We start from the raw sequence: 26,575 nt of genomic DNA, 5'->3' as shown, positions 1-26,575 counted from the left end.
AGTTCCCTTGATATCTAAGCAAAATAAAAGGATTCATCCTGTATTCTGTTCAAAGTGACTGAAAGAATAAAATGAGTATTCTGTCTTTTCAGGCTTCTTTAATCTGAAGTAATTCCTCCGTCTTTTCTTGACTTTCAGCATTTTCATACTTTGGGATGTTGTAGAACAACTATTTTGTGAAATGTCTTTCAGTTTACATTTGTCTAATATGTCCTCATTATTAAATTCAGGTTATTCATCTTTAGCGAAAATATTAAAGTAGTGATGCCATCTCTTATTGCATTCTCTGAACTGGTTCACGATTTCAACTTGTCTCATTACTCATGATGTTACCTTTGATCACTTAATTAAGGCAGTATCTGCCAGACTTCTCCTATGTGAAATTAATCTGGTTTTCTTTGTAAATAATAAGTATTTTGAATAGAGATATTTGAGACTACCAAAACTTTTTCTCCATTAACTTTATTTATGCAAAAAGATAATTTTTATTCAATAAGTAATCGTTCATTACTTTTATTATTTATTTTAATACCCCAATTTTCCTATATTTACCCACTGGGAGCCCTGTAGAAAGAAAGTGGCTTTTATATTCTTTTTGAATTTGCCTATCCTTCTTTGAGAACTTCCTTATTTGTTGGCATAATAAGATATTACCGGTTCATCTCATACTTACCCTGCCCCAGTCCTGGAGGCGCTGTTTCCTCCAGGAGCTGCAGATTTGTGGGTGGAGAGTGATATTTGACTCCAAAATCGAGGTTCTGAGTGTACTCATTGCTATTGAGATACTGAAATATTGCTGCTCCCAGGCCAAATGTGTAGATGAAATTAGGGAAAATATATATTATACACACACACACAAACACATACATGCACCTATGTATATGTGTGCATGTGTATATGTGTGCATGTGTGCATATACATACATATACACACACACATATATACACACACATACACGTACATATACATATACATTAACATACACACAAAAATTCCTTTATTTGGCCACCACTTCCACTGTCCATCACAGAGACATACTCTTCTTTCCGCTGAGGATTCTGGACATCTCATACCAGAACACGGCTCTATCTGCCTCCTTTATAGATGTCCTTTTCATCCCAAGTAGTCCTCCTTTCCCACAGCCACTTCATACATAGATGCCTCATCACTCTGCTCAGGCTCCGATACCCCACTCTTAATCACTGCTTCTGTCATTCTCCTATAAGGATGCCCTTTGGGGCTCTGATACTGTATACTACGCTATTGTAGCTCCCAATCCTGCCTCACTGTGTAGATATCTATCTTATTCAAATCCAACAAAAACATTCTGTACCCAGTGCAGCTTGAACATCCTTAATCCAAAAATTCAAAATCTGAGCTACTTGAAAAGCACTATTCCATGGGAAACTTTTTGAGGACCAAATGGAAAATTTATACCTGATCTCATGTGATGGGTCACAGTCAAAACTCAGTCAAGACTGTTTGATGTATAAATTATTTCAAATATTGCATAAAATTAACTTCAGGATATATATAAAAGGTGTATAGAAATAAATGCATTTTGTTATTAGACTTGGTTCCCATACCCAAGATATCTCATTATATATAAGGAAATACTCCAAAATTCAAAAGAAATCTGATATCTGAATCACCTTTGATAATAAACATTTAGGATAAGGGTACTTACCCTGTATTTTACGAAGGGAAGAGAAAGAATGGAAGTATAGGGAAGGAAAGTGTAATGCCCATTTTCATGTGTTACTGGAGGGGTCTACAGTTCCCAGCTATTTAATCAAACACTAATCTAGATGATACTGTGAATATATTTTGTGATGTGATAAAAGTTCGTAATCAGCTTACTTCAAACAAGAGCAATTATACTAGATTTTCTGGGTGGACCTGATGGAATCAGTTGAAAGACCTTAAGAGCAGGCCTGAGCTTTCCCTGAAAATAAAAGATTTTGCCTGTGAACAGCAGCTTCAGCTCCTGCCCCAACGCTCCAGCCTGCCCTCTGGATGGCCTACCTTATATGCTCAGACTTCCTTAAACAGCCCACAATCGCATTCACCCATTTCTCGCAATAAATCTCTTAGTATATATCTCCTGCTCCTTCTGCCCCTCTTGTTGAACACTGATTGATACTGGAAAGAAAGAGGAGAGGAAAAGAAAGAGAAAATATACAATTATCATTTTTAAGGAAGCTCACTGAGAAATATATAACTCTAATTTTCTCTTTTTACGTGGGATGACAAAAAGAGTAGAAAAATATGACGTATGAGGGGCTTAAGTATAAGGAAGGATTTCCTTAAAGATTAAAAAACAAAAGGATGGTTGATGGTTAATTTCGGGTGTCATCTTGACTGGATTATGGAATACACAGATAGCTGGAAAAGGATTATTTATTCTCAATTCTTCAGTAAGTACCGAGCCCATCCCTTTCCTGCTGAAAGGGAAACCCAGGAGCTTTTGCATTTAATTAAAATGATTGGACTACCTCAAGTGTGTCTTTGAGGATGCTTCCAGAAGAAATTGGCATTTGAGTCAGGGGTCAAAGTGGGGAACACTGGCCTTCAGTGTGGGTAGGCACCATCCAATCAGCTGGATTCTCAGATAGGGAAAAAAAAAAACACAAAAGGTAGAGAAAGGGCAAATTCTTGCTCTCACTTTCAGAGTAGGATTGCCTACTTTCTTCTGCCCTTGGACATCAGAACCCCAGGTTCTCTGGCCTTTGGACTCAGGGGCTCATACCAGCAGTTCCTTCAGGATCTTGGGCCTTTGGCCTGGAATGAAAGCTACACCATTGGTTTCCATGGTTCTAAAGCCTTTAGGCTTAGACTGATCCACACTACCAGCTTTCCTGCTTCCTCTGCTTGTAGATGGCCTATTGATATAATCTGGATGACTGTCCCCTCCAAATCTCATGTTGAAATGTGATCCCCAATTTTGGAAGTGAGGCCTGGTGGAAGGTGTTTGGATTATGGAGCAGATCCCCATCCCCTTGATGATGAGTGAGTTCTTGCTCTGGTAGTTCACACAAAATCTGGTTGTTTAAAAGAACATGGCACCTCCCCCTTTTGCTTTTGCTTGGGCTCTCCACATGTGACATGCTGGCTCCCCTTTGCCTTCCCTCATGATTACAAGGTTCCTGAGGCCCTCACCAGAAGCAGGTGTTGGCACTATGCTTTATGCACCTCCTGCAGAATGGTGAACCAATTAAACATCTATATATCTATATTTATATCTATGTCTATATTACCCAGACTCAGGTATTCCTTTATAGCAATGTAAGAACAATACACCCGTGATGGGACTTCACAGCCTTCATAATCAAGTGAGACAATTCCCATAATAAATTACTGCTGCTGCTGCTGCTGCTCCTCCTCCTCCTCCTCCTCCACCATCACCACCACCTCCTCCTCCTCCTTCTTCTCCTTCTCCTTCTTCTTCTCTCACTCTCCCTCCCTCCCTCCCCCTTCTCTCTCTCCATCTCTCTCCCTTCTCTCTCTCTAGTATATACTCATATATGCATATATATGTGTGTATATATATATACTCATATGTACATATATATGAGAGTCTGAGATTAGCTATCTGCACACTAGATTCTGTACAATTTCAAGTTGCTAAATTGATAAATTCAAATATAAATTATTCAAATACAATCTTATTGTTTTACTTTCAGTAAGCTTTATTTTTAAATGGCAATAGTCCTACATTTTAGCTTATCTGAGTAGATGCTGTGGTTACTTTTTCAACTGTCATCACATATTTAGTTACAGTAAAGTTTATTCATTTGACCACAAACAGCATAACAAATGGGTAAATACGGGATTGGCTGATCCAATAGTTTTGTTGTGGAAAAGCCAGAGCAGTATTGCAAACATGTAATGAGTCAGAAAAAAGGAGAAAAATCTCCTACTCAATGGGCTTGGGTATATGATAAGCAGACAGGAGATCACCAGCTGTAGAAAGGAGGCTGGAAACCGAATATCAGGCCTTCCTGAATGACTGACATAATAAGCCCCATTTCTCATATTGAGCTTAGGATCAAACCACGTATTCCCGCTACTGGAGAATACAGTGACATCAGTGAAATATGTATTTCTATATGCTGTGAAAACTATTAATAATCATATGTGTGCATGAAAAAATTATATATACAAATATATATGTTGATGTATTTATGTGACTATAAAGATGTTGGAAGTTTCAATTTATGATGTGGCTCATTTATAAAGGCTAGTAAGAAATATGAGTTCAACCCATTTTATTCAATGTAGAGAGCAAAGATTATGTTACAATGATCATTATCTGCCAGTTACAGTAATTTTCAATAACATTTCTTTCATTTTTATGCCATAAAAATAATAACCATAGTTATTTTAATTTTCAATAGCATTTCTTTCATGTTTATGCCATAATAGTCATAGTTATTTTTCTCAGATTTCAGATAAGTAAATATATTTATATATTTATTGCTCTTTTGGCAAGTTACTTAGTTGCATCTTTGTAAATGTTCGTCAGTATATTATTATTTGTCAAAATCCGTGTAAAATAACATAGCCAGGCCAATCAGCTTAAAAAGCCATTTTTTCCCCCTAGACATTAACAAATTTTTACCTCCTCTCATGAAAAAACACAACTATTGTATAAATCACATTGTTTGCCATGATATCGCTTTGCTGATGAGAGCAAATAATATTAACACATGTCTATAGATGATGAGAGAGATATGGGTTTATAAGTATCTAAATATAATGCATCATTACCACAACCAATTGGATGAGTGAATGCCTTATTTTCCATGCAGGCGCTCTGACTTTATGGTGAATAGAGTTGTGTTATTTGACTTTTTTTTTTTTGTATGATCTGATAAATTGCTAGTGATGCAATAACAAAATGCACTGCCATTCCAGGATTAATGATTATGTTTAGTGTTGAGATTATTTATTTTCTTACTTAGGAAAAATCAGTAAAAGGACACTATTCACCTTGGCTTTCATCTTAAAAGAAAAAAATATTAACATAACTTGATTTCAAACATATGTTTATAACGGCAGTAAATGATCAGTCAAATGTCTGGATATTTTTGTTTTACAGATTACTCAATATGTATTTGAACATTTAGGATTATGCACACAAAGTTTACACAACAGAAAGGAGGGGGCTTTTATAATAACTTATATTCCTTGTTTTTATACATTATTGTATTAACAAATGGATGTTTTAAAGCATATGGGATTCCAGAAATGGTTTTGTTGCCTTCCAGAATGTTTCATTTTTGTATACGAGTCACAGGCCTAAATAAAAAAAATGTTGACAGTCTGCCCAAACTTACTTTAGTAAGTAGAAAGCCAACAGAGGTTTTTGATTTTCGTGGGAATTTAAGTGGGCGAAGGTCCATCTATTATACACAAACACACACACACACACACACACATATTTTGTCTGGACAGCCTGTAATGTCTTATAGCTTTGTATATGTTTTTGTTTTTTCTCTTATGATATCAAAATTCTAACACCCCAACTTCTCGCATTCTGCACATGAATCATCACTGAAAAATGAAAACCATAGCTTATATTTCATGGCTTTATTTCTCAGAAGATTCAGCTGTGTGGAAACCAACTTTGATATTGAGCATTTCCCATACTTAATTTAGAGTAAATAAATTTTGCATAGGTTTAGTCAAAACATAAAAGTATTGAAGCATATAATTTAAAATTTGAGAACAGGAGACATTAAGGTGTTTAGCATTTGAAAGGATGGTCAGCTCCAGATTGATTTAGAACTTGCATTATAGAGTCTCCTAGGAATGAACATGAGAAAACAGATGTGAGGTGCATGTTCTGGTTCAAATGGAAAGGCAGAAATTATAAAAGACACTGAAACTTAAGAAAGATCATGAATATCTGTATAAAATTGGATGGAAGGAATCTTTGGAAGAATATTTCCCCAAAGTCGTGTATTATCACCACAGGATAGAGGTCTTTTGCACTCATTGCCATTCACTCTCTTTATTTTAGTTGATCTGTGAATTAGTGATGAACGTGTCTTGAATATACGCATGATGACAAGGGAATCATATATTTTGTAATTGGCTCTGAAAATTTGCTGAAGCATGCACAATTTAAACTAGCCAGCCAGCCGTTCTCTCCTGCCGATTCAATGGTATCAAGGACAAAGCATCTAACCCTCACATTTTACTTGGCTGCAAACATCTATCTGAACAGGGTCCATGGAGCATGGATCGTGGTCTTATGAAACAAATCTTTCCCCCTTAAATGTCAGTGTCTCATTAGACCTTTGCTTTGGTTCATTTTAGTAGTTTCTCCCTGCTCTCTAGTGAAATGAAGTGACGTGGTTAACAGTCTCTGCAGTCTTAAAAGTACAAGGCTGTAATTTGACTCTAGGTAGACTGTGACTCTTTGGAACAAAGGCTGTTTGAACATACATTTCTGTCACAGCATGATTTAAAGATCACAATAAAACTTCATAAAGACACAGTGTATATGAGAGTAATGGTAATTTCCATGTTCTATAATGCTCAGTTAAATGGTTCCAACTGACCTCTAAAAGCCCCTGCCTGAATTATGGTGATGCTCAATTGTTAAAGAGTCTACCCCTTGTATTTCTTGAGTGTTGCTACATTTGATTATGTGTACTATAGGGACATGCATTATCCATAATGTTGGCAGAAGGTTCCTTTCACTCAACTTTCTGTGTTTTGAGCAAAGACACAATTCTGGTTTCATAAAACAATTTTATAATATATATACTCAGAAAGATAAATGAAAGCTTTATCTTTATTGCTACTAACAGTTATAATTATGATAATAACAACAATAATAAAAGGATTCCCTTTTATCATCACCTCTCATAACATCCTTCCTTTCTAGGGACTGTCCTGGAAGTTAGCCCAGGAAGATTGATCACTTCAAGTTAAGCAAGAGTACATTTTTATGCTAGATAAACATCTAGAATTCTATTGTCTTCTTAATCATTACAGCACCATTTTTTGTTGAGTTCATTTTTATGCCACTATAACCATGTTAATACTATTACAAATCCAAGAGGTATTGTAATAATAGTCCCTTTTTCCTATTTGGTTTTCTTGGAGGTAGTAATTTACTCTTTTTCCACTTTCATAATATGCTATCCACACACTCTTATTTTTGTTTCAAGTGCTACATTATTTTGTTAAATCTCCATTTGTAATGGAGACTTCTTTTCATATTTTTTCTTCTTTCCTGAGTTGATCCACTTCAGAAAATTGTTTTGCTTTCTGAAGCAGTTTTTTGCACCTCATGAAGAGTGCAAAAAGCTATATCTGAGTACTGTCATGGAAAAAAACAGTAAGAAAATATTCTACCATCATGTTGTGGGAGGTATTTTGACTTCATATCATATTTAAGATTAGAGATCATTTGCCTTCAGAATTTTAAAGACCATTAATTTCTGTAATCCATAGTTGTTACTGATATATCTGCAATTGTTGTAGTTTTTATCTTATGTATGTAGCATTCTCTCCCTCTCTTTAGAAGACTCTAAAATCTCCTTATCACCGATGTCCGAAAATTTCATGACAACTGGCCTTTTTCATTGATTGTATCAGGCAGTTGGTAGTTCTTTAGTTCAAGGAAATTTTCTTGGATAATTTGTTTTCTTTAATTTTCTCCATCTGTGCTCTCTGGGACTGCTAAAGTCAGAAATTGTTCTTCCTAGATTTGGTTTTCTAAGTAAATTTTGTTTCATATTTTCTTGCTTTATCTTTTTTTGTTCTAGTTTCTAAAAGATATTCTCAAATTTATCTTTAAAACTTTGAGTTCGGTATTTTTGCAATATTTTAAATTTGAAAAGTTTTTTCTGATTTTTGTTTCCATAGCATTTTTGATTTTTATATGCATTAGCTCCTTGTTGTGGAGAGTAATTATTTAAAGTTTTTAATTTTATTACTTTGCAGAGTTCTCTTTCTTCAAGACTGAAATACTACTTTTTATATATTTTTTTCTGCCTTTAATTTTGAGGTTTCTCTTAAAGTATCAGTAAACTTTAATTGTCCCTTTAAAGGGAGGCTTTAAAAGTATCAGTTTGGAGGTCCTTTATGTACTAATGGGCTGAAGAATAGGAGACGAGATCCACTAACTGGGTAGACAGCTAGCTTTTTGCTACGGCACTCTCTTCTAAAATATTACTAGGCAAATGTTATTTTTTTGAAGATCTGTTCAGTTTATCTAGAGACCAGGGAAGTATCAGGCAGCCACTGTTGTTACTTAGCTCTCAGCAGGAGGCGCAGGTCTCACCATTCAGTTTCCGAACGTTCATTTTACTTCCTTGTTTCAAACTGTGTACCTCATCTTCACTTTCCCTCATATCTGCTGATTTTGAATCTTGCTCTTCTAAGTAAATATATAAAAAAAAAAAGGCTAAGAAATTCTGCGTGTGGAGTGGACATTTCACTACTGATATTCCTTACAGTGGGTGGGGAAAGGGCGAGGTCAAATATTTAGTATGAAGAATTTCAAATGATCTCTGTTTTTATTGCCACTCTTCTCCACAGCCTTTTCCTGGTTCTTATAAATTCCTGGGAATTCTCAGAGAAAATTAGTTCAAAACCACTTTCCCCAAACTTGTGCCACATCTTACTCTTTGTAGAGTCAGTGACCACTCTTTGGTTTTCATCTTTTAATTTAATTTTTTTTTTTTTTTTTTTTTTTTTTTGCCATCAATCACCACATTATGTCCTACCTCTGCTGGTTTATACCATTTTTGTTCCTTTACTGTTGTTTTGCTATGGACTCTGGAGAAGATAGAGATAATAAAGTGGCCAATTGACCATCTCTGGAGAGAAGTGAAGATCCCATTCATTAAAAAATGGTCTCAATAGTGGCAGCAATAACAGAAGTAGCAATCGTTGTTTTAGAAGAAATGGTGGTAGTCATTACAGCAGCAACATCATCAGTATCTACTACCATTACACAGTTACTACCAGTGCCATCACACCACATAATTTATAGTGATTCACCGGTCATAGACACTTTTAGGAACATTTACTTTTACCTCACTTAATTCTTACAACAACACTATATAAGTGGTTGGGTGTATATCACTAATCATTTTATAAACATCTCACTTTACAGATACGAAATCTAAGAAACAGGATAAATAATTTACTCAACTTTGTTCAACTAGTAGTTGATATAAAAAAGTCTCTTCAGTCATTCTAAGTCTACCTTTCCCAATATTCACCACCCATGCTGGGAAATTTGCAGAGGCAGTTAGGAGCACTAGGTATGAGTGCAGGCTTAAACATTTCCCAGGTTCTTTCTAATCTTGCGGTTCTTTCTGCAGTAGTAGAACAGGGATCTTCTCTTTAAGAATTAATTGTTTGGGAAATAACAGTAGCTCAGACATTTTATTATTACCATAAATTCTGAAACAGAGATGACTTTTGCTCATGAAAAAGCTTTATCATTAATTGGCAATCACTAATAGTCCTCAGACACAACATGATTAAAATAAAATTTAAAAATAACCTTTTTCTGTTCCTGGCTTCCAATTTTTCCAGGTATCCAATTTCAGAACCATGGGATATTCTCTGATTCCATATTTCTCACTTACTCAAATTCCCAAGTTCTATGGATTTTCTGTCTCCTTGATTGCATTCCTAATATTTCCACTATAGCTTAGATTCTTAACTGTTTCTCACCCACACTTCTAATAACTTCCGACTAGATGACTGTAAGCCTATGTCAGGTTCACCTCACCTAAAGCACAGCTCTGATCAAGCCACCGCCTGCTTCCTAAACTTTAGTTTGACCATTATAGTGCAACTTGTATAACACCCACTTCTTTCATCTACTCTCATCATATTCTTTGAACAATTTCCGAATATCTTTCTGCATTTTCCCATCCTTGAGCATTTTCTCTAGTCTGTCTAACTATCCATCTTCATTTTCTTTTCCCCAAATACCTTCCAATATCTCTTCTTACTGAATTTCTATCATTATTCAGGAGTCATCTCAAAAGCAACCTCCTGTGACCAGTCCTTCTTCACTAATTTTCACCAATTGCACATGATATATTTTATCTGAAATTTCCTTGCAGTCTGTTTTCTTCTAGTACTACTTAAGATATAATATATTCTCTAGTGTACAGCAAATTGCTATAAGAAGTAGTAATAAACTGGAATTATTTCTATTAGTTACAGAGGAGGTGTTTTATTAAGCTGTATTAGTGAAACATATTTTTAAATAGTAAAGTCATAATTTCAGCAACCATTGTTTGTTCATGCATTATCAGTGCTTCAAGTTGTTTATTGCATTAGTTTGAATCACAATAAAAGGAAGAGTTTGAAGAATAGAAAAGTAACATAAAGAGTAAAGGTTGGAATAGATGATAAAGGCCTAAAGAAAGGAGAAATTGTGAGCATTAAATGCAATATAGAAGTGATAAGAAAAAATATACACATACATATGTATGTATATATACACATATCTACACCTATTTATATACATTTATATATGTATATACCTATGTATGTACATATATACATATCATATGCATATATACATGTATACATAGGTATATACATATATACATTATATACATATATGTATATACATATATATTCATATACACATACATATATACATGCATGTATGTATATGTATATATATACCTAGGTATATATATGTGTGTGTGTATATATATACACCTAGATATATATATGTGTGTGTATATATATATACACACCTAGGTATATATATGTGTGTGTGTGTATATATATATACCTAAGGGTGTGTGTGTGTGTGTGTGTATACGTTTTTCAAATGTTTGCTGCTTAAATACTGGCAGAAATAAGAAGACTGATTTACCATGTCAAGTTAGAAAGATTTCTTACATTTCTTGCATACTCTGATCACAATAACTTCACTTATATAGTTGATGCTTTCCTGACCCTGCTATCCTTCAGAATAGAAAGGTTACCTTTAATCTGGACCTTTATGAAGTCAACCAAAGGCTATCCTTGTAAAAGGGCCAAAACTACAGAGTGAAAACCATAAATTGCTTCCAGTATAGTCAGTGAAAACATGGTTGTATAACACGAACAATAAATGTTTTTATAGTGAGTTCAGAGTGTAAGTTTCCAATTCTTTTTCAATATAAAAATGGTTGGCCAATGTGATTTAGAGAATATTCTGTTTATTTCTGGTCTTTATATTCTCTTCCTTTAGTTTCTGTTAAATCTCTTGCACATTCTTAAACTGTGGTTACCTCATGGAGTTCTATGCTGAAATACTACTCTTTTATCAGACACCATATGATTATTTCTATTGAATTTCTCAAGCTTTTATTAGTTGTTTGGTAAAAAGAAATCTGCTCCTCTCCAAAGGGCATTTTAAAATGCCTTCTATAAATTATTTTCTGTATCTATAAATTGTTCTCTCATCCCATTTATGAGATGCTGTGGCTTATGGTCACTCTCTGTGCTCTCCATTCTTTTATGTTTTCTTTATGTTCTGCTCCAGCTGTGATTCAGAGGAAAAAAGTATTTTGCTATTCTTTCATTAAAGATATGATAGAATTTCTGACTAGGGTCTGGCCTTAAAATGTCTTTCCTATAGGAAGATAATATGACACTTTCTGTGTGACACCATTAAACACTTTCCTTTGATCAACAGCTCAAGAGTTTATTTAAACTGTTTCATCCCCACTCACATTCAACCTACATACAAATAATGAACATTTGGTAAGTTATTTTTAAAAGGTTACAGTGAATAAATCTGGGGCCTTTAGCTAATAGCCTCTACCAGCATGTGTCCATAATGTACCAAATAGCTATTTCTAAAAAAAAGAGTATACTTGAAAGAAAATCTCAGACATTATTTATGCTTGGCTCAGCATTCACCCTACAATAACATATTCTTCATCTTTTTATTAGAAAAAAAATTTACTTTTAAATTTCCTATCCGTAGATCTTTATCTTAAACCAAATTTCACTTACAGCACGCCCCCCAAAAAATTACCAAGTATTGAAACCAGACTATCTAATTTTTTTTTCTTTTCTGTTCTTCTTCCATGAAAATAATACATTTGGTCTGACTTAATGTCTCAGAGATGTGTCTCATCCCAAAATCTTTGGCTGTTATCCAGACAAGTTTCTTGCAATCCTGTGTGATTTCAGAGTTTAAATGTTCTCCTTGTCTGTAGGGAAATTTCATGGTCAAAAATCAAATAGTTTTTAATTTTTTATGAGAAGACAGATTTCTCTCCAAGTCTGTTTCAGTTCATACCTCCACCCCCTACCGCAAACACACATATCCACATATCTCCTGGGACATACCATTCTTTCCCCAGGGTGTTGACGAGAGAGTTGGATTGCCTAGCACAGTGAAGAGTAAATAGATGAAGTACTAAGGAAATACATAACACAAGAATATCTAATGATAATTTATTTTAATTTCAACTAGGGTATGCTAGTTTCCAAGAGTTGAGTTTTCAATAGCAAAATTGTCATTAAATGTAATGAAAGAGTCAACTAAGTTATGTATATTTTATGCTTCTTAAAGTAGAAAAGGCTAACATTTGTGACATGGTAATCATCAAGAATTTTGCCAAATCAGAAGCAGAGAGCACATTTTAAAAATCTATCTAGTTTTGTACCTAAATCTATCATTGAACAGCATGTCCTTCATGTTTTAGTTGATGTCATGCTATGCAGCAGTGACATGATCCTCCCATGAATATGACAAAGTGCTAGAAGAGCCTCCCCAGACACCTTTCCTAGACTTCAGAGCAAATGTAAGTGTCTCTGGTGTCAGTTTGAACCCCAACTCTAATAGGCATGTCACCTTGGACAAATTAAAGGGCTACAGATTTTCAACTATATACAAAGTTGGAATAAAAATGCAACATTCACAAAGATCTATGGATAAGGAAATACATATATATTTTAAAATAGTCTTTTAATAAATATTCTCATGTTCCCTTTCTTTCTCCCAGTTTATTTCCCTCTCCTCTCTTCTGATTTAAGTGGAGAAGAATTTCAGAGATGGTTGTAGTTTCCAAACAGCCTGTGCTTCCAGAATTTTTTTTTTCCTACTGAATTAAGTTAAATGTATGTGTTCCATGTAAGGACAAACAAATTCCTTGAGGAAAGATGTGCCTCTTTGCATAGGGTTGTGCCATCTAGTCCTTAGCAGACCAGTGTGCAAAGACAGGGAGGAACATTGAGTTATGCATAGCCAGAAAATGATGCATACAGTCCATGTGGCTTTATGGTCTGCTCCCCCTATTTCTCTAGGCAGTGGTGACCAACAAGAGAGGCAGGGAATAAGTTAATCTCAATTCCTTCGTCTAAACCATAAATTTTAAGAGGTTGAGTGCTCTTCTTGTTTACTGTATGATACTGTATGAGGTCTTATGATTGGATCGGGAGAGAGTAAGTCCTTCACAATTGATTTTTTATGGATCTCTTCTATTTGCCACTCTCCGGGTAAACATTTAAAGTTTCTGACAAGAAGAATTATTGTTTAATGGATGTAGAGTTTATTTTGCAAGATAAAAATGATCTGAAGATACATGGTGATGATGGTTGCACACAAAGGTGAATGTACTTAATGCCACTGAACTGTTCACTTAAAAATGGCTTAAATTCTGGGCATGGTAGTGTGCACCTGTAATCCCAGCTACCCAGGAGGCTGAGGCAGGAGAACAGCTGGATGGAACCCAGGAGGCAGAGGCTGCGGTGAGCCGAGATCGTACCACTGAACTCCAACCTGGGCATCAGAGAAAAACTCCGTCTAAAAGGAAAAAAAAAAAAAAAAAGCTTAAATGTTGGCTTAAATGTTGTATTTCATAGTATGCATACTTTACCACAATTATTTTTTTTTAAGTTTCTGATCAGTAGGACTTAAGGGAACAAGAGCAAACAAATTCAGAAGCTAGCAGAAGACAAGAAATAATTAAGATCAGAGCAGAACTGAAGGAGATAGACACACACAAAAAAACCGTCAAAAAATCAGTGAATCCAGTAGCTGTTTTTTCAAAAAGATTAACAAAATAGATAGACTGCTAGTCAGACTAATAAAGAAGAAAATAGAAAAGAATCAAAAAGACACAATAAAAAATGATAAAGGGGTTATCACCACGTATACCACAGAAATACAAACTACCATCAGAAACTACTACAAACACCTCTACGCAAATAAATTAGACAACCTAGAAGAAATGAATAAATTCCTAGGCACATACACCTAAGTTAAAAAAAATGGAAAAATCAACTCTCTTGTACATCTTAATAGTCAGAGTCTAAGCATTTTGATTTATTTTAAAATTTCTTTTAAAATCAGCAATAAACTAATCATGTATGAATCCATAAATAGCTTTTAATACTCTGAAATTTTTTTTATCTTATTAATGCTCATTTAATTGTATAGAAATGATATAAAGGACAAATGCCTACAAAACTTGAGCATACAATGACAAAGTGAATTGCTATGTAACATAAGATCTTTAAATTAGAATCATTAATAGCTGCTTTAAAATAGATGAGAATAAATTGGATTCCATTACAACCTGATCAATTTTCACATGTAACTTGACTTTATAGTTAAGATGTTTTAATTCTTTCACCCTTTTCTAGTTTTATTTCCAAACAATGTTAATCTTGTTTTCACACCTAGTATGAAAGTGGTCACTGCTTACAATTCTCCTGCTCTTTTTGCTGCAGATTCTCTGTTCTTTCATCGTTTGGTCCCAGGAACTTTGCACTTGCTTTTGTTCATACCTAGAATTTTTTTCTTGAGATTCCTGCAAAGCTGCCTCTCTCTTATTATTGATCTTTCAGCTCAACTCTCACTTTATTGGAAAAGTTATATCTTTCTCACTTTATCTCAAACAGTTTCTACTTTCTGAATCTTTTCTATTGCATCCCTTTTTTCACTTTACATAGTACTTTTAACTATCTGAAAATTTTCATTTGCTCATTATATGACTTCCCTCTAAGACTAGATTAAACATATGTTCTTTCAGTTTTTTTGTTTTACTTGATTTCATTTCCCTACCTTCTCTAGAGCATTCAGACTATTTACTGTGGCATTGTGGGGCTGCTACTTCCTAAGGTTTAGGCATTGCACTCACTAATGCTGGTCAAGGCACTTTCTTAGCGTATCGTCTCATTGGCTCATGTGAAGCCTATATGTACTAAGGTTTTCATGCAAGCTGCTATAAAGACTCTTCTCCCAAATTCTATAGATATTTAATTAACTTTTAAGCAAATTTAAGTGAAGGACTTTATAATTAAGTGTCAAAAGAATTTCAAAATATAAGCCACATCCTTTAGTCATGTCCTTTAGGAAGTCTCTGTAGTGCTCATCTATTGAGAAAGCAGGCAAGAAATCTAACATATAGCCCTGTTTAGTTTGCATTCCTTTTTACTTAGCATACCTCATCACTTTAACTCCCCTGTGAAATTATGTTTCATGCATCTAGGAAATCTATATAATACCAATACAAAGGCTGCATTTTGAGTGGCTCGGGGAAATATTTTTATAATCTTGTTTTGAAAGCAAAAAATATAATAGTGTCTCTATGTGAAATGGCAAATTGCTTGTATTATGTGTAAGGGAAGCTGTTGGTATGACTGGTGGAATGCTCTTTGCCTATTTGTGAATAAGAGATGCTGTTAATGTATTAGCTATGGTTTGTCTTCCAACTCAACCCATGCCTAATTACACTGTATAGGAAGTTAAGTAGACACTGAAGTTGGGGATGTGGAATCATAGGCAGTATATCAATGGGGATTGTGATTTCTCCCTAGCACCACAGAGTTGTGTTTTTTTATACTGTAGGGAACTTCATAATTATACATTTTCTGCCTCTGAGAGATCCAGTGTATAATTACACAGTTCAAATACAATAGTCCTGGTTACTGTTCAAATGCATGTCGCTACATGGGATTAAAATGTATTTAACCCAAATTGCATAGAAATATGATGGGACCTATTACTTATTTTATGGTGAATATGAAATGTGCAGGTATAATCTACTCCATTTATATGTGAGGGCAGTGTCTATCCCTGTATACGACATTGTACGAGAATCCAGTTAGTGTAATGCTTTTGATATTTTAACACATACTTTATAAACATACTAGAAAATGAATAAAATCTGCAGTGGGATGTATCTTGGGTACATAGTGCATACTTATCACTTACATATTTTGGAGTTATTTTGCTGTTTTTTCTTTTTCTTTCTTCTTTTTTTTTTTTCTTCCATTTAACAAGAACTGTCAGCTAATCTCATCGGTGAACACCAGATGGCGCTGCATTGAATATCATTGCCCTGGCAATTTTCCGTGAATGCTACAGATATTTTGGAGGTGAAGTGCATACAAGAAATAATCTTGTCCAACTCATTTCGCAAATGAAAGTACTCAAACTCATAGAGGTTATATAATTTTTACAAAATTATGTTAAGCGTAAAAGTCTGATACTGCATTCACACCTTGCTGGGTTTTGCATAGTCTGTCCTATATTACTTGGGACTATGGTTTAGTTGTACTAAAGAAAAAGCAGCACAAGGGTAACTGTCAAATTTTAAATCTATGATGTTGTATTTACTAGCTGTATGACGTGGGAAAACCATTTAGCCACCTTCACTTTTAGTTTCCTCATTTGGGGAAAAATCAAAGCATTCAAAACATACCTACTTTATAGTTTTAAGCTGATTACATACAAACTCTGTATTAAAAAGCACGAAATGTGCTAGACAGGAGATGCTCTAGATATGATCCCCTAGATGAATTTAAGGCATCAGACATGTATCCTCATTTTCATAATCCCAAAGCCTTTATTACGTACTTAATTTTACTTTATGCTGTATTTAAGATAATTTACCTTTTGCTTTTTAGGAGCTTATACCCCAAGATAGATACTCCGATGTAGATCTGTAGATGAAGAGCAGAGTGTAAGTACTCCAAGGAAATAATAAGTAGAAAGATACTAGGCAGTGACGTGTGAGAGGGATATGGTGTTTCAGCTTGATCAGTGCAGGCAAGGGGCAATGCAAATTAATTCTCAAGCGTGTTACTTAACTTCACATGTTTGGACTCTCAGACTCTTCACTGATTGGCTCTTTTAATCTCCACTTAAGCTGTTTTCAGGCCATGAATTCTACTCACATTCTTCACTATTACCACATGCTGCAAACTCTCCATTAGAGCTTCTCCTTTGGATTTTGGTGTCATCTGCATTCTGAATCTAGTCGTTGCCAATAGTTAGATTTATGTGCCTAGCCTGGCACTTTTCTATTGTGACTCCAATTTATTTACATGTAAAATGAAGGGTTGAACTAGATAGATGGTAACTCTCTGAAATTCTATAGTTCTGTTTTTCTTCCCCTGTAGTCTCAAGTGACAACCTTCTCCCCTCCACACACACGCAAACATCAGCCTAGTCCAAATGTACCTTCTGGTGGGTCTCAAAGCTCTCTAAAATGCCAGTATTGTATCTTTTGTCTTCTAGACATTGTTTAACCCTGTCCCACAGTCACAGCACTTTTTCATGTGACTTGTTATGGCCAGTGAGATGTTAGCAAAAGTGATGCAAGCAGATACTAACTAAACACTTTTTTCATGGACTTGTCTTTTGGAAAACTCCTTTGCAAGCATGAGATCACCATGCAGGGCTCATGCCAGACTTGTGGATAAATAGCAGGGGACCCAGACAATAAACAATTACAATAAACAAAATAAATACCAGACATATGGCTCACCCAGCTGTCCTATCCAGCCCCAGCCATTGAAGCCACCCCCAAATGATACCCTAGACCTTGTGATGCCTCCACCCTCATGTCCAGCCCTGTAATGCTTCCCCCATGGTGCCTCTACTGGGTCCAGTCCAATCTGTGGTAGAACCCAGAAATCCTGCAAATCTCTGACTGGTAGAATTTAGAGCAAATAGAATGATGGATGTTTTTAAGCTATTAAATTTCTGTGTGGTTGTCACACTTCAGTTGATAACTGAAACAACGTGTAACCTTGTCAACTAGCTTTAGCTTAGCCTCTCTGAGCCTCAACTCCCTCATCTATGCATGAGGGATAATAATGCTACCAGTGTCACAAGATTAGGGTTATTAAATGAGAATTCATGTTATTAATACGTAATGAATAGTGATTAAGGCGGTGATAGGAATAGAGAAAAATCTCAGTATATAGTACTGGTTATTATTAAAGGAAAACATTGTCATAATTTGATAGATTTGGCCCAAAAAACTCATTCAAGTAAAATTAAGGATTGGTATTAGAAGGTTAATGAAATAACTGGAGTTAACCTGCACAACTGACAATTAGAAATTCCAGTGTGGCCTTAGCGATCCAAACATATCCCAGTTCCAACTGCTATTTAGTGTACCTGCTGATATTTTTTAGCTGTACCTTAAAATGAATGGGAAGAACTTGGAGTTTTCTAAATGCTTGGGACTTCCAAAACTTCACAGTTAATTGACACCTGTTTCTCTCACTCTGTTGAAAGACGCTAGGTCTAGAGATTAATGGATTACTGGTGACATGAGGACCCACATTTTACTTCCTTGTTTCGCATGAAGAGTTTGCCTGGTATTATTTCTCAGTCTAATGTTTCCCTCCAAACCCCTCTTTTTTTTATATTTTTTTTAACTATTCTCTCCCTTCTTATTTCTTTATCCCAATCACATTTTCATCAACTATAAAAACTTTTGCCCGCCTCCATTTGAGAACCCAGTTTGGGTGAAAGAAATGACTGGCTGTTGCAAAGCATGTTTACATTATGTTATCATGGTGCTTTAGTGCATTATAATTCTTTGTTATTATTACCATAATGCTATTCTAACTATTTTACACATTTTATGTATTATAATACAGATGTAATAAAATGTATACATTACTACTATACACATATATTAAAAACTGCATATCAATAATGTTGAATCACATGCCTGAAATGGCATAATGAATAAGATCTGAACTGGAACAGACAATAACCTATCACTGATGGAATTTTCCCCATATATATAATTGGGACAATTGTACCTACTACTACAGTCATTGTGAAGATTTTTGGTAATAATACATGCAAATAGCCTATGATAGTGCCCAGTATAGAACTGTTACGGATCTACCTTCTTCCACTCTGGAAAATATTTCTCATCAAACATCCAGGACCTCATTAGTGGTACTTTGTGTACATGAGATGCTCCCATCATCAAAGACCATGAAAAGACCTCACATGAGTCCTATGACAACTTAGCACTCTATAATGCATATCTGAATTACCTAATATGTAAGTGATAAGATGAACATCTGCACTTTTATTTTTGGACTTGGTTGTTAAATTACTGACCTGGATATCTCTTCTGCTGCAAGTACCATGCTCTGGAGTTTGTTAAGTCTCCTGCGCATTGTCGCTACTTCTATAGATCATTTCTGAGTTACTCTTTATTTCTACAGTAAATTAGATTGAAAGACTGCTAGTGCTGCTCAGTGCACCCAGGAGACAGCTGTAACTTGATCAGGGTCATGCAGCCAATCAGTAATGGAGGGAAGCAGAGGTAGGAGACCTCAGAGGAGAGTATTATTAGGCCAATGATAAGCTGTTATTTGGTCCTCTGGGGAAGCAGGTCATTAGGTAGGTATCAAGGTGAGTAACATGATGCACTTGCCTAAATCATATCACTGAGTGTCTCTTGGGAACCAAAGCATCATGCATGATGGCATTCTCTCATTCTAAAACTGAGGCTGCACTGCTGAAGGCAACTAACATTCTGTCCTTCTTTCCCTGGTTTTCCCTATTTCTTGGTAGCCATTCTTAGGTTAACTTAGATCAGGTGAAGAAGCCAGGACAAAGCCCTGACAGGCTAGCCTGGATGTTTTCCTATATTTTATGTGTGCTTTCATAGTATCATAGAATCAAAAATTCTGAGGGTCAGAGTTTAATATAATCTGACATGGCCATTTCACAATACTTAAATTCTCTCTGTAATAATTCTTTTGGTAAATATTTAGTCTTCTACTTCAACACATTTCTTGTAGGGAAATTCATTACCAGGTAAGTAGTCCATTCATTTCTTCAGATATTTCTAATTCAATAAATATCTTGCTTTTCTTAAATTCAATTTATTTGTTTCTCTATTATCTTTTGTGTCATCAATAAATCATCAGATATTTGAAGTATACAATCAAGACTTTTTTCTCATTTTCACCATTCTTCATGCTTTCCAATGCCAAGGAAAAAAACATCTAGTAATTCTTTATTTCTCATGTATTATGGTTTTGAATTTCCTCATCAGTGTTATTTCAGGAAAAAAAAAAACAAAAAGCAAAAAACATATAGCCTTTGGAGTCAGATCTGGCTCCATTTCTAGCCATAGCAGTAGATTTGTGATTCAGTACAAGTTACTTAAATTTCATGACCTTATTTCCTCTTCTGAAAAATGAGATGAAAATATTTTATAATTTGATGTTTCAGGCATTTATCCAACTGACATACTTCTTTATTTGGAAGAGCCATATCATATGGTTGATTGATTAGGAACTTATGTCAACTGAATACCCTAGATTTCATTTCTGTTTTTTTGTCGTTAACTCTGACCTCTTCACCTCATGCTTACATAATTGGTGTTCTAACTTAACACAGTTATTTTTACTTTTCTCAAGTTGCAACTCAAAAGATTCATCCAGGAATGCAGAGATTTAAGAATTGTTTCAATATTTCTGACTAGATAGACATATGATTGGCATTGGCTCATATTTTTATTAGGGAGTATGTGGTAGGTTAGCTTGATTGCTTAATGAGGACCACAGAAACTAAGTACAATCCTTGGGTGGGTAACTGTTGCAGTCAGAGACTAAGCAAGATCCCTGGCTAGCCTTCTTGCAATTGCACAACAGTGGTGCTATAATGACACATTGTGCCTGGATTCACGACTGCAGCTCATCAATAAGTTAGGGTATATTTCATGTTTATGTGTGAGGAGCAAATGTTTCCTCAACAGTAGGGTCCTCATTTGAATTAGTATAGTCTTTTCATTAAAATGGAAATTTTACTGTTAATCTCATAATTTATTCATTTATTTTTTGGAACCGGTGATATGACCCATGAGACTCCTTAAATTTATAAAACAGCAGCTTATTGTCACCCCTACTCCAATAACAAACAGGTGGGAGTTACCAGACCTGCTAGTAAGAGTGAGAGCTATATATGACTTTGCTATATTTACTCATCCAAATGACCTTGCAAATTACTTCACTTGAGTTTCATTAAGAAATTTGAAGTGACCAACACATTCCACGGTGAATTTCTAAGTAAGTTTCTGGATATTCACCTGACCCATTTTAGGCTCTTTGTGGATAAGACTGAGTTATCTTGTTTGATTTTGGCTTTCTGCATTCCTTGTCAGGGTAGCTATTAATACAAACATTCCCCTTAGTTCACTTAAATAAATGTGCAGTGGTACATTTTTGACGTATTATCTGATGTTGCAATCTTCTAAAACTGTATAAGCTGTTTCTCTATTATGTCTTGCTTCTGGCCTTATCATATTTATAGCTTTCCTTTACCATCACCACTGTCTTTGAAAAATGTTTTATATGTTATTAAAACCTTTATATGTCCTTAAAACCTTGTTTTCTTTCTGTAAGTCTCAACAGTTCATTTAATTACAATATCTTGGAGACTAGCCATCTTGTAAGTTTTTCCTAGATGAAATTTATGACATCCAAAAAGTGAGTTGAGTGTTGAATTGCCTGAAGGATGTGATGTTTTAAGGACTTCTTTTATGGATATGAAGTCATGATTGGAAGAGCAAAATCTTTATTTTGTGTCCAATCTAAGTTTGCTTCCATTAATAGGAAACTTTTTAAAGATAAACTGCATTTATCTTTAATATTTTTTATGTAAAAACGGCTTTTAATATTTAGACACAATCTGTTTGCAGTCCTTAGCAATGTGTAATTGAATACCAGAATGTTAAATACTTGCAAAGTAAATTTTTAACACCTGTTTCTCTATAGATCTGTACACACTTAAAAATGTTAGTCACATATATTAACGCATTTACCATAACTCTGTGAATGGTTATTATCGCTTCAATTTTATAGACGAGCATAACTAAGTCTAGAGAGGTCAAAGGACTGGCCTCAGGTCATTCAACTATTAAAGCAACTGAGCTGAGAGTCAAATTTTTGTTTTTTTTACTGTCAATAAAATGTTAATTCAATTCTGCTGGCTGTATATTTAGGAGAAGGTCTTATTCTTGGCCCTTAAGGGACAAAAGACTTGTATATAAATAAGACAGTCCCCAAAATAACAGAGATATAAAATAGAAAAAAATAAATGCTGAAAGATTGTTGCAAAATCAAAGAAAAAACTGTCCTCTCTTTATGATAACATTTATAAAAACAGATTTAATTTTGTGTCAATGTCCCTGCATCTCCTGGAAGATTATCAGCTCCCTATGTTCTCAAACTTCTGCCCTTCTCATGGTTATAGTCCCAGTGACTAGCGCTGTGCTTGGCACACAGTATGCAATTAATAAAGTTTGTCATATGAATGTGAAATGCATGCTATGAAGGCACATAGGAATTTTCTCTTTCCTGAATTTGCAGATGAGAACCCCACAAAGATTATAAAATCTTAAGGAGCAAGGAGAAAATAGCCCATGATCTATGTTCAGCCCTAGGTCCTGATTTTGCCATCTTCCGTATTCCTTGAGAGAACATGAGCAACACTAACTTAGAGACTTGCTGGTTTAATGAGGGTAATCATTTGAAAGTAAAAAATGCAATGTTCTCCTTTAAATTTTGTAATATACATTATTTATCCTTCTCAGGTCTTGGCTTACATCTAACTAAGGAGAGTTTAGAAATGTAAAAATAAGGAATACAAATAAAACAAATGAAAACATACTTGTGACTTGTATTTAAAATTATAATTCAATAAAACAATTCTCCAAGTTTTATACAAAATAAGATTTTTCAAAATTCCCAAATTACATTTTAAATATCAAATATTGAAGTTCTCAGATTATTGCATTAGCCAGAAAGCAAGAAAAAATAATTATCTAGAAATGAATCATCCTTTCTGGCCAAATAGATTATGAAAAGGGAGGATAGATATCTAGATAGTTAAATGCATCTCTATTTTGTTTCCTTATACTGGCTTAGACTCAGCAAATGTGGAGATGCTGAGGATAAATGATGGCAATACTATTGCAGAAGTATTTTAGTCAGTGTCACTAGATTATGATTACGGAAACAAATTATTTCTCTAGCAGTTATAACACCAACCTGGGATACAGCCATCTGAATTTGGCATTTCAGAGCTTTTTTCAGTTCCCAGTGACATGAAAACTGACATGAAAGCCAAGAAGATTCTATGGATCCTGCCCTGGTGGGAAGAGGCAACTCTCCCCAAGAGAGCAGTGGGCCCACAGGTTTGATAGAGGAAAGAAACTATGCAGGGATATGCATCCAGGAGGAACTAAAGTAAGGCCTTCAAATGAAGTATCACCATTCTCTGATGAAAGAACATTAGAAAGACTGTGGGATGTAAACCCCAAATTTCAAGCATGGAGATCATCAATGCTCTCAGTGACCAGAAAAATACAGAATACAGTAAAAGGATATCAGAAGATTCTGAAGATTTTGTCTCTCTCAACTATAAAATAAACCATAGAATTTCCACAGAAATTCATGTGGATAAACCACAAGTCTCTCATAAAAAGCTAGATGTCTTTTTGTTTGTTTGTTTGTTTGGTTTTTGAGACAGAGTCTTGCCCTGTCACCCAGACTGGAGTGCAGTGGCATATTCTCTGCTCACTGCAACCTCCACCTCCTGGATTCAAGTGCTCTCCTGCCTCAGTCACCAGAGTAGCTGGGATTACAGGTGCCTGCCACCATGCCCGGCTAATTTTTGTATTTTTGATAGAGATGGGGTTTCACCATGTTGGTCAGGCTAGTCTCGCACTCCTGACCTCAGGTGATTCGCCTGCCTCGGCCTCCCAAAGTGCTGGGATTATAGGCATGAACCACCGCACCTGGCCTAGATGTCATCTTAATGAAAGCATCAGGGTCCTAGAGAAATACTGATAAATTTCAATCATGTTATAATATTACCTAGAGGGGTTATTTAAACTACTTATCAGGCTAAGTTTATCAAATGGGATTAAATGAAATTTCTTAATTTTCTTTTCTTTTTTATTTTTATTTTTTTGGTGCGATCTCAGCTCACTGCAACCTCTGCCTCCTGGGTTCAAGCGATTCTCATGTCTCAGTCTCCTTAGAAACTGGGATTACAGGCATGCACCACCATGCCCAGCTAATTTATGTATTTTTAGTAGAGACAGGGTCTCACCATGTTGGCCAGGCTGGTCTGGAAGTCTTGACTTCAGATGATCTGCCTGCCTTGGCCTCCCAAAGTGTTGGGATACACAGTGCCTGGCCCCAAATTTCTTAATTTTCTAGTTAAATATTAAGTGGCATTTTAAGTAAGAATAGGTTCATAACAGATAGAATAAAGGTACTATTTCTATTTTTTTTCCCCATAGGTTCCAATTGTAGTGCAACTAAGTTTTAAGACTCATTTCATTAGTAAGATATGGATTTTTTTTTAGTTCTGTTTTCTCAACAGTGGCGATAGGACAGCTGAAGTTAGACAATCTGCATTTTGTGTGTGTATATTGTTGTCATAAAAGCAATAGGTTTTTCCAGTGTTCTTACCCCTTTGCTAGTTGATAGAAGAAACACAGATGATAGCACTGTTCAGGGTTCAGATGGCAAAAACCATTCAATCAAAAATTGGTAACCTGGGGTTTCCAGTTTCAGGTCCAACATCTAAAGAGCTATCCATCACTACCACTCTTACAACAAGAAAAACCTGAGCAAAAATCTTACCTTGAGATTACCCGGGAACTGCAATTACAAGGCAAACTGCATCTCCCAAAATCTGGAGAAAGTAGCACTTACAGTGAGAGACAGCTGAGGCTTGCTCACCTGGAACAAAAGCTGTTAAATCCCTTAAATTGTTAGGGGCAGCTAAGTGCTAGTTTTGATGATGTGCTGAAGGTTGAGTGCAGACTATCATGAGAATGAGAAACACCTGGGGATCTTTGTCATCAGCTAAACCACATATTTTTGCAGGCCTTCACTCTAGGAAACCTTCTAGGTTCCCACTGTGAGGAACTGAGAACGATCACCTCCTGGCCCTGGCATGAGTAGGGAAAACATGGTATCATGAAACCCATCCAGTGTCTTCTCTTTAACAAAGACGTGGCATCCTGAGGAAGGAATTTTTTAGAGCATATGCTGAAACTTGATTCAAGCTAAGGGAAGGAGACTCCTTCACACTCCAGCCCTCTCCTAACTTCCACCTCACCTACCAGGGTAAAGGTGAGGGTAGACAACAGGGGAAAAGGCTTCAAGACAGTAGATTACTATACTGCAACCAGAAGAGGGAGTAGGGGAAAGCAAGCAAAACAAACAAAACATGACCTTGGAAGAGAGACTAGAATACTTTTGATGGCCATACCCCTGAAACACTGGTCCACTAACACTTCATTAGAAGATTATAGAATTATGCCTTATTCTCAGGCTTCCATGACAACAGAAAGCTTCAAATGATAGTAATAATAATGATGAATTATGGCTGAAAGAGCTGCAAGTCTCAGATCTTCTTTAAGCATCATTACAAAGGGAACTCAAAGTCAAGGAGTATGAACGCAAGAACAAGAGAGGAGTTTGAAGCCTCCGGTACTTATGTGAGACATTAAACAGAGCTCAATTAGCCACATTAATATAAATCCTCACAATGAAGGCCTATTTACTTCACTTCTATAGCATGCTTGACTTTCAACAAAAAAATTATCCATACCAAAAGACAAGAAGAAAACACAGTCTAAAGAGACAAAGCCAGTAGCAGAATCAGTTTCAGATATAACATAAATATTGAAATTATCAGATAGATAGGACATTTAAAATAATTGTGGTTAAGGTCAAAGAAGTTTTAACAGGAAAACACACACACACACAATGTACAAGACCAGATGGACGCTGTAACCAGAAAAAGAGAAATGATGAATAAAAAGGAAATGTCATAAATTACAAAAATAATCACAGAAATGAAGAATAATTTCAACAGGATTATCATTAGATTCCACACATCTGAGGAATTATTTAACGAACTTAAATGTAGGCCAACAGAAATTTTGCAGATTAAAAAGAGTGAAATAAAACAACAATGAGAACAAAAAATAGATCAGAATATGTAAGGACTGCAGGATAAAAGGTGTGATACATGTAACTGGAATAACAGAAAGAGAAGAGAGAGAGAATGAAGCAGAAGAAATACTTAAAGTAATAATGACTGAAAACTTCCTCCAATTATTGAAAACACCAAATCACAGATTCAGAAAATTCAGATTATATCAAACCGATTCATCTACTTACCACTCTGCTACCCTCTCCTGCCACTAGAAAACACATAAGTAAATTATATTCAAACTGAATAAAGAAAGTCAACATAATTGAAATCAGCCAGAAG

Source organism: Macaca mulatta, chromosome 14, assembly GCF_049350105.2.
Source record: "Macaca mulatta isolate MMU2019108-1 chromosome 14, T2T-MMU8v2.0, whole genome shotgun sequence".
In the NCBI taxonomy this organism is placed as follows: domain Eukaryota; kingdom Metazoa; phylum Chordata; class Mammalia; order Primates; family Cercopithecidae; genus Macaca; species Macaca mulatta.
The sequence above is the reverse complement of the archived record's forward strand: the minus strand, read 5'-3'. Positions refer to the sequence as shown.